This window comes from Triticum aestivum, chromosome 2B (assembly GCF_018294505.1).
Source record: "Triticum aestivum cultivar Chinese Spring chromosome 2B, IWGSC CS RefSeq v2.1, whole genome shotgun sequence".
Taxonomy (NCBI): Eukaryota; Viridiplantae; Streptophyta; class Magnoliopsida; order Poales; family Poaceae; genus Triticum; species Triticum aestivum.
In genome coordinates, this window is record NC_057798.1 from 787,606,405 (window position 1) to 787,612,595 (window position 6,191).

The window sequence follows — 6,191 nt, forward strand, 5'->3', positions numbered from 1 at the left end:
CAAATCGGCAAAACGGTGGAAGCATATGTAGATGACGTGGTCGTCAAAACCAAGCACGTCGAAACTCTAGTAGACGACTTGAGGCTCGACAATCTTCGAAAATATGACATCAAGCTCAATCCGGAAAAATGCGTCTTCGGCGTTCCAGCCGGAAAGCTCCTGGGCTTCATTGTGTCCGGTAGAGGAATTGAAGCAAACCCAGCCAAGATTCGAGCTCTGTCACAATTGGATATTCCAAAAGACCTCAAACAAATACAAAAATTGACGGGATGTGTAGCGGATTTAAGCCGCTTTATCTCCCGTTTAGGAGAAAAGGCATTACCTCTTTACCGCCTCCTCCGCCGCACCAAACACTTCGATTGGACGGATGCCGCTACGGCCGGACTCGAAGAAATAAAGGCCATCTTGGCAACAAATCCGGTCCTTGCCGCGCCCAACGTAGGCGAACCAATGTTATTATATATCGCCGCAACACATCAAGTTGTCAGCGCGGTGCTCGTTGTCGAACGAGAAACGGACGGACACCGGTTCCCTGTTCAAAAACCGGTTTATTATGTGTCCACTGTCCTAACTCCATGCAAGTCCCGGTACCCACACTATCAAAAGATAGCATATGCGGTGTTCATGGCATCCCGGAAGCTGCGACACTACTTTCAAGAGTGTTTGATAACGGTAGCCTCCGAAGTACCTCTCAACGACATTATAAACAACCGCGACGCGACGGGCCGGATTGCTAAATGTGCCATAGAGCTCCTTCCATTCGACATAACTTATAAGCCACGACGACCTATTAAGTCGCAGGTTTTGGCCGACTTCGCGGCCGAATGGACTGAAGCCGAACTCCCTAAAGAGTATGGCGCATACTCCAATTGGATCATGCACTTTGACGGCTCCAAAATGTTGGCTGGCCTGGGGGCTGGCGTCGTCCTGACGTCTCCAACCGGGGACACAGTCCAATACGTCCTTCAGATAATGCATACGGACTCCAACAACGCAGCCGAATACGAGGCCCTTTTCCATGGCCTCCGGTTGGCAGTCTCCATGGGTATTCAACGCCTAGAGGTGCGCAGGGATTCAAACCTCGCAATATCTCAAATAAACGGAGACTTTGACGCCAAGGATCCGAAAATGGCAGCATACCGCAATGCGGTCCTAAAAATGTCAGCACGGTTCGAAGGGCTCGAATTTCATCATATAGCCCGGGATAACAACCAGGCGGCGGATATATTGGCACGCATCGGTGCAAAACGCGATGCCGTCCCACCCAATATCTTTTTGGAACGGCTGTTCAAGCCATCCGTACTATGGGAAGGGGAGTCCGGCAATAACAATCCGGACCCGACCGCACCGCCTGACGCCGAACACTCTGACACAACCGGAGGCTCCGCCCCCGAGTAACACCCTCTGCTCACGAAATAATGGCGGTTATCGCCCCGTGGACGAAACCATTCCTAGCCTACCTAACTAGGCAGGAACTCCCCGAAGACCAAAATGAGGCTCGCTGCATAGTACGGCGCTCTAAAGCCTATAAAGTCCATGAGGGAGAGCTTTATAAGAAAAGCACTACCGGAGTCCTTCAAAGGTGTATCTCCAAAGAGGAAGGGCGAAACCTCCTGGCTGAAATTCATGCCGGACTGGGTGGGCACCACGCCGCAGCCCGGGCCCTTGTAGTCAAGGCCTTCTGTACAGGATTTTATTGGCCGACGGCCCGAGCAGATGCACAGGATTTAGTCCAACGATGCGTCGGTTGCCAGCTTTTTGCTAACCAAAGCCACATGCCACCCACCGTCCTCAAAACTATACCCATCACCTGGCCGTTCGCGGTCTGGGGGCTTGACATGGTTGGACCCCTCAAGGGAGGAACCCACAAGCAGAAATACCTATTGGTCATGGTGGATAAATTCACCAAATGGATAGAGGCCAAGCCTGTTAAAATGGCCGAATCCGGACCAGTGATAGACTTCATATCAGGGGTAGTACACCGTTATGGTGTTCCCCACAGTATCATCACTGATAATGGCACCAACTTCACAGCCGATGAGGTCAAACTATGGTGCAAAAACATGGGCATCAAGCTCGATAACGCCTCAGTCTATCACCCTCAAACTAATGGTCAAGTCAAACGGGCAAACGGTCTAATCATGAGCGGCATTAAACCCAGAGTAGTGCGGTCCCTCATGGAATCTAACACGCACTGGGTTGAGGAGCTCGACTCCGTACTCTGGGGGCTGCGGACCACGCCGAATCGTACTACCGGATTCACACCATTCTTCATGGTGTACGGCGCAGAGGCGGTCTTGCCCTGCGACATAATACATGACTCACCTCGAGTGCGCATGTATGAAGAAAGAGAAGCCGAACTCGATCGGTAGGACAGTTTGGACGCATTGAAGGAGGAGCGCGATGTGGCAAAAGCTCGTTCCGCATTCTATCAACAGCAGGCTCAAAGATATCAAAGCAGGGAAGTACGGGCCAAAGCTTATAACGTTGGCGAACTAGTTCTACGCCTGCCGGACAAGAAAAAGGACAAACTCAAGCCCAAATGGGAAGGTCCCTTCATCATCGACCAGGTCCTGACCGGCGGAGCATACCGTCTGCGAAACGCATCGGATAACCGACTCGAGCCGAACCCATGGAACGCAGCCCGTCTACGAAGATTCTACGCCTAAGTGTCGGACTCCAGGTTCGTCTCCTTCCTCCGTCCGCATTCTTTAATTTTTGCTTTTTGCTGTCTTTTATTTCTCTCCTTCTTGTAGCCTTTAGAGGCTCATTTGTGCTTTTTCCGCACACACTTGACGCGTTATCCGCGCTCATTATACCTGGGGGCTTCTTTAACAGAAGCTTATTTATACGGGCTTCATGCCCAGCACATGTGTTAAACTTCCACATGTACCTTTTATTCACCATTATATGCATCGATATGACTTAAGTTTTGGCCAAGCTGGGTTGCCTGGCTCATGTGCTTACCCCTACGTTCCCTATTGTTCGGCTAGGTGGTAAAGGGAGCACCTCTACGATTGTTACTGCCGGGTCAGCCGGATGTGTACCTCAGACTGGGTGAAGCCGAAAGCTAGCGTTCTTAAGGGAATATTCGGTCGGTGAATTGAAAGATGATTTTTAACCTTTTACCCATCTGCCCCCAGATGATTTTCTGCTTTCATAGCAGCTTTGACATGCACTTTAGGGCATGCACCCCAGCGAAAGGAACCCTTAACGGAACTATTCTCCCTGGAAGATGCTTCTTACTACCCATGTAATATAGCATAACTAGTTGGGCACTTGTCTGATACAACAACAATGACCCCTACGCCTTGTCTCCATGCATACCACGGTTCTTATATAACCACGAGGGTATTCGGACACACTCTGGACTATTGGGTCCGGAGGTTGAAGCGAAAAGGTCCGCTACGACAAACGATCTACAATCCGGCTAGAAGACATTTCTTTCATGTCATATTTTTACATAGTCAATTTGACTCATTGTATTCCTCCTCAATGCCATCTAATAGGCTATCTAATTTACAATCTTGCTGGGAATACTTGGCGGCCAATTCTACTTGGCCGTACACTAAGCTTACAGGGATCTCCATCCCATCCGGCCCCACAGGTCCGACCTCGGACATGTGGTTTGGGTCAGCCTTCGTGTACCGTGTCTTCACCATGGCCCAGGCCTCCCTGGCGCCTTGACGGCATGCCGATATCTTCCATAGCCGAAAGCGTCGCCGTGCCCCTTGAAGCCGCTCCGCCAGCTCCCCAATGCCTTCGGGCAGGGAGATAGATGGCCACAAGGCTTGGCCGATGCCTTTCATCACCTGCCGGACTCGTTCGTGCAGCTGACGCAATTCGGAAAGGAGATCACCTGAAGAATTGGGCATCTCCTCCTCAGGACGACCTGTGAGCAAACCTACATACATGTTTATTTTAGTCGCCTTCCTCGCCGAACTCTTTCAAAGTTCGCTCAAGCACTTACTGAAAATGCCGCGACGAAGCCGCCGGTTCTCCTTTACGGAGTCAGATAATTGGGCACGAACGTCCTTCAGTTCCTCACCCAGCTTGGTGTTGGCGTCTTGGAGGTTATTCTTCTCCTGCCGCACCCTCGTAAGCATGCTCTCGCCAGCCTTTAACTGGCGTAAGAGTTGTTGCTTGTCCGGATCCAGTCCGGCGCCATCTGCAATGTTTTTGTCAGCTTTACACACACGCCGCACTTCCTAAATTATTTATCTTTTGAAGCGTATATTACCAGCGGGGGTCTCTGTAGCTCCCCTGTAGCGGCTAGTGCGGCCTCAAGTTGGGCTTTGCACTCTTTGAGCTCCTGGGACAGTCGGGTATTCTTTTTTGTAAGATCCTGCATAACAAATGATCCTTAAATCAGTTATTCTAACTATTTTAAGTCTCGGGGGCTACTGGCATATATAACTGTCAAATTTACTTACCCGTATGTCCTTCACATACTGCTCCGTGGCTCTGGCTAGTCCATCTTGAGCGGCACGGAGGTGCGCATCTCCCGAATCAAAGGCATTTAAGGCCTCCTGGGAGAAACACGCGTCACGAAGAACTGTCCGGCGGCGCCTGTGGTTCAAGGCGCTCTCCACCTCGGAGTCTGTGGCGGACAGCATGTCGGCATCCTCTGTCGGAGGAGCATCCGACGCACATCTCGTGCTCGCCTCCACCTCCGGACCCGGCTTTGAAGCCTAGCCGGTGAAGGTTCAATAGGCAACCTCTCCGGACTCAGTCCGGCGAGCGCTCTTTTTCCTGAAAAGAGTATCGGCGTTAGTACACCTTCCAGGAATCAGTCCTGGAGTATGGTGACATGCCATACCGTTGGGGCGGAGTTTCGATCCGGACCGCACTTCTTTTTAACCTGTGGGGCCGCACTACCCTTTGTTGGCCAGCCGCCGCAAGCTCGGCTTCCTGCCTCGAAGGTACCCCCTGCGAAACACCATTGGTATACGGTGATCAAAAATAAAGCATGGATGGGTCGTTATCAGGATTTTGGGATCTCGGTCTCATTTACCTGTGAGGCTGAAAATATTCGGGGGTAATCAGCCGTAATGGCGACCAACGCATTGTCGATGCTAAGCTGGTAGAATACCCCATCGATCAACTCCACCTTTATATCCGGATCCTCTTCGGAGGTCGAATCGAGGGATCGTTCCGGATCCTCGGGTTGTGGGGGCGGGCTGTGTATCTTCTCCACAGTCGGGCGCAGTTCCTGCACAAAAGACATGAAATGAGATATTTAAACTACGGGAACATGGATCGGACAGGTCACAAAGATGTTTGCTTACCCAGCTTCGAGGATTACTCGAAGAAAACTCCTTCAGTAGGTTGAGACGGAGGAAATCCTCCTCCTCTCCTTTGTACATGGCAGATAAGATCTTCACCAGTTCGGTGACCGATTCCGGCCCTTTGCGCCCATGGCGGGTGGCATCGTCCTCCCCGTTGAAGTCCCACATGGGGTGGCCTCTGTATTGAAGCGGCTGCACTCCCCTCATAATGCAGATTGCCATGACTCCTGGCATGGTCAATCCGGCATGAGCCAGTAACCTTATTCGGCTCATCAAATAACGGACGTCCTGGTCATCTTCTCTCCGGGGTCTCCGAGGGCGCCAGCTTAGGCGCTTCTTCAGAGGAGCGTTGTTGAACTCCGGAAGGCCGATCCGAACAAGATCTGGCGGCGGGACGTCCTCCATGTAAAACCATTCCGAAGGCCAGTCTTCGGACGCCTTCTTTGGGGTTCCGGATAGGTATCCGGTCCCGGCGATGCGCCATAGCTCGGCTCCGCCCACTTGATATATTGACCCCTCATGAGAACGGGGTACTAGGCAGAATATTCTCTTCCACAATCCGGAGTGAGCCTCAACGCCCAAGAATAGTTCGCAGAGGGCCACGAAGCCCGCGATGTGTAGGATGGAGGCAGGAGTAAGGTGGTGCAATTGGAGGCCGTAGAACTCCAAGAGCCCCCGGAGAAATGGATGGATGAGAAATCCGAGGCCTCTTACTAGATAAGAGGTAAAGCATACCTGCTCTCCTTTAGAGGGATCGGGGACGCTCTCCGCTTGCTTTCCGCCCTTGTAGGTGGCAAGTCCGGCTCGAACCGGAACCAAGAAGGCCGGGGGGAGAAATCCCTTGGTTTGGAGTATAACTAGCTCGTTATGCGGGACTGAGCATCTCTCCCAATTTCGTGGCTG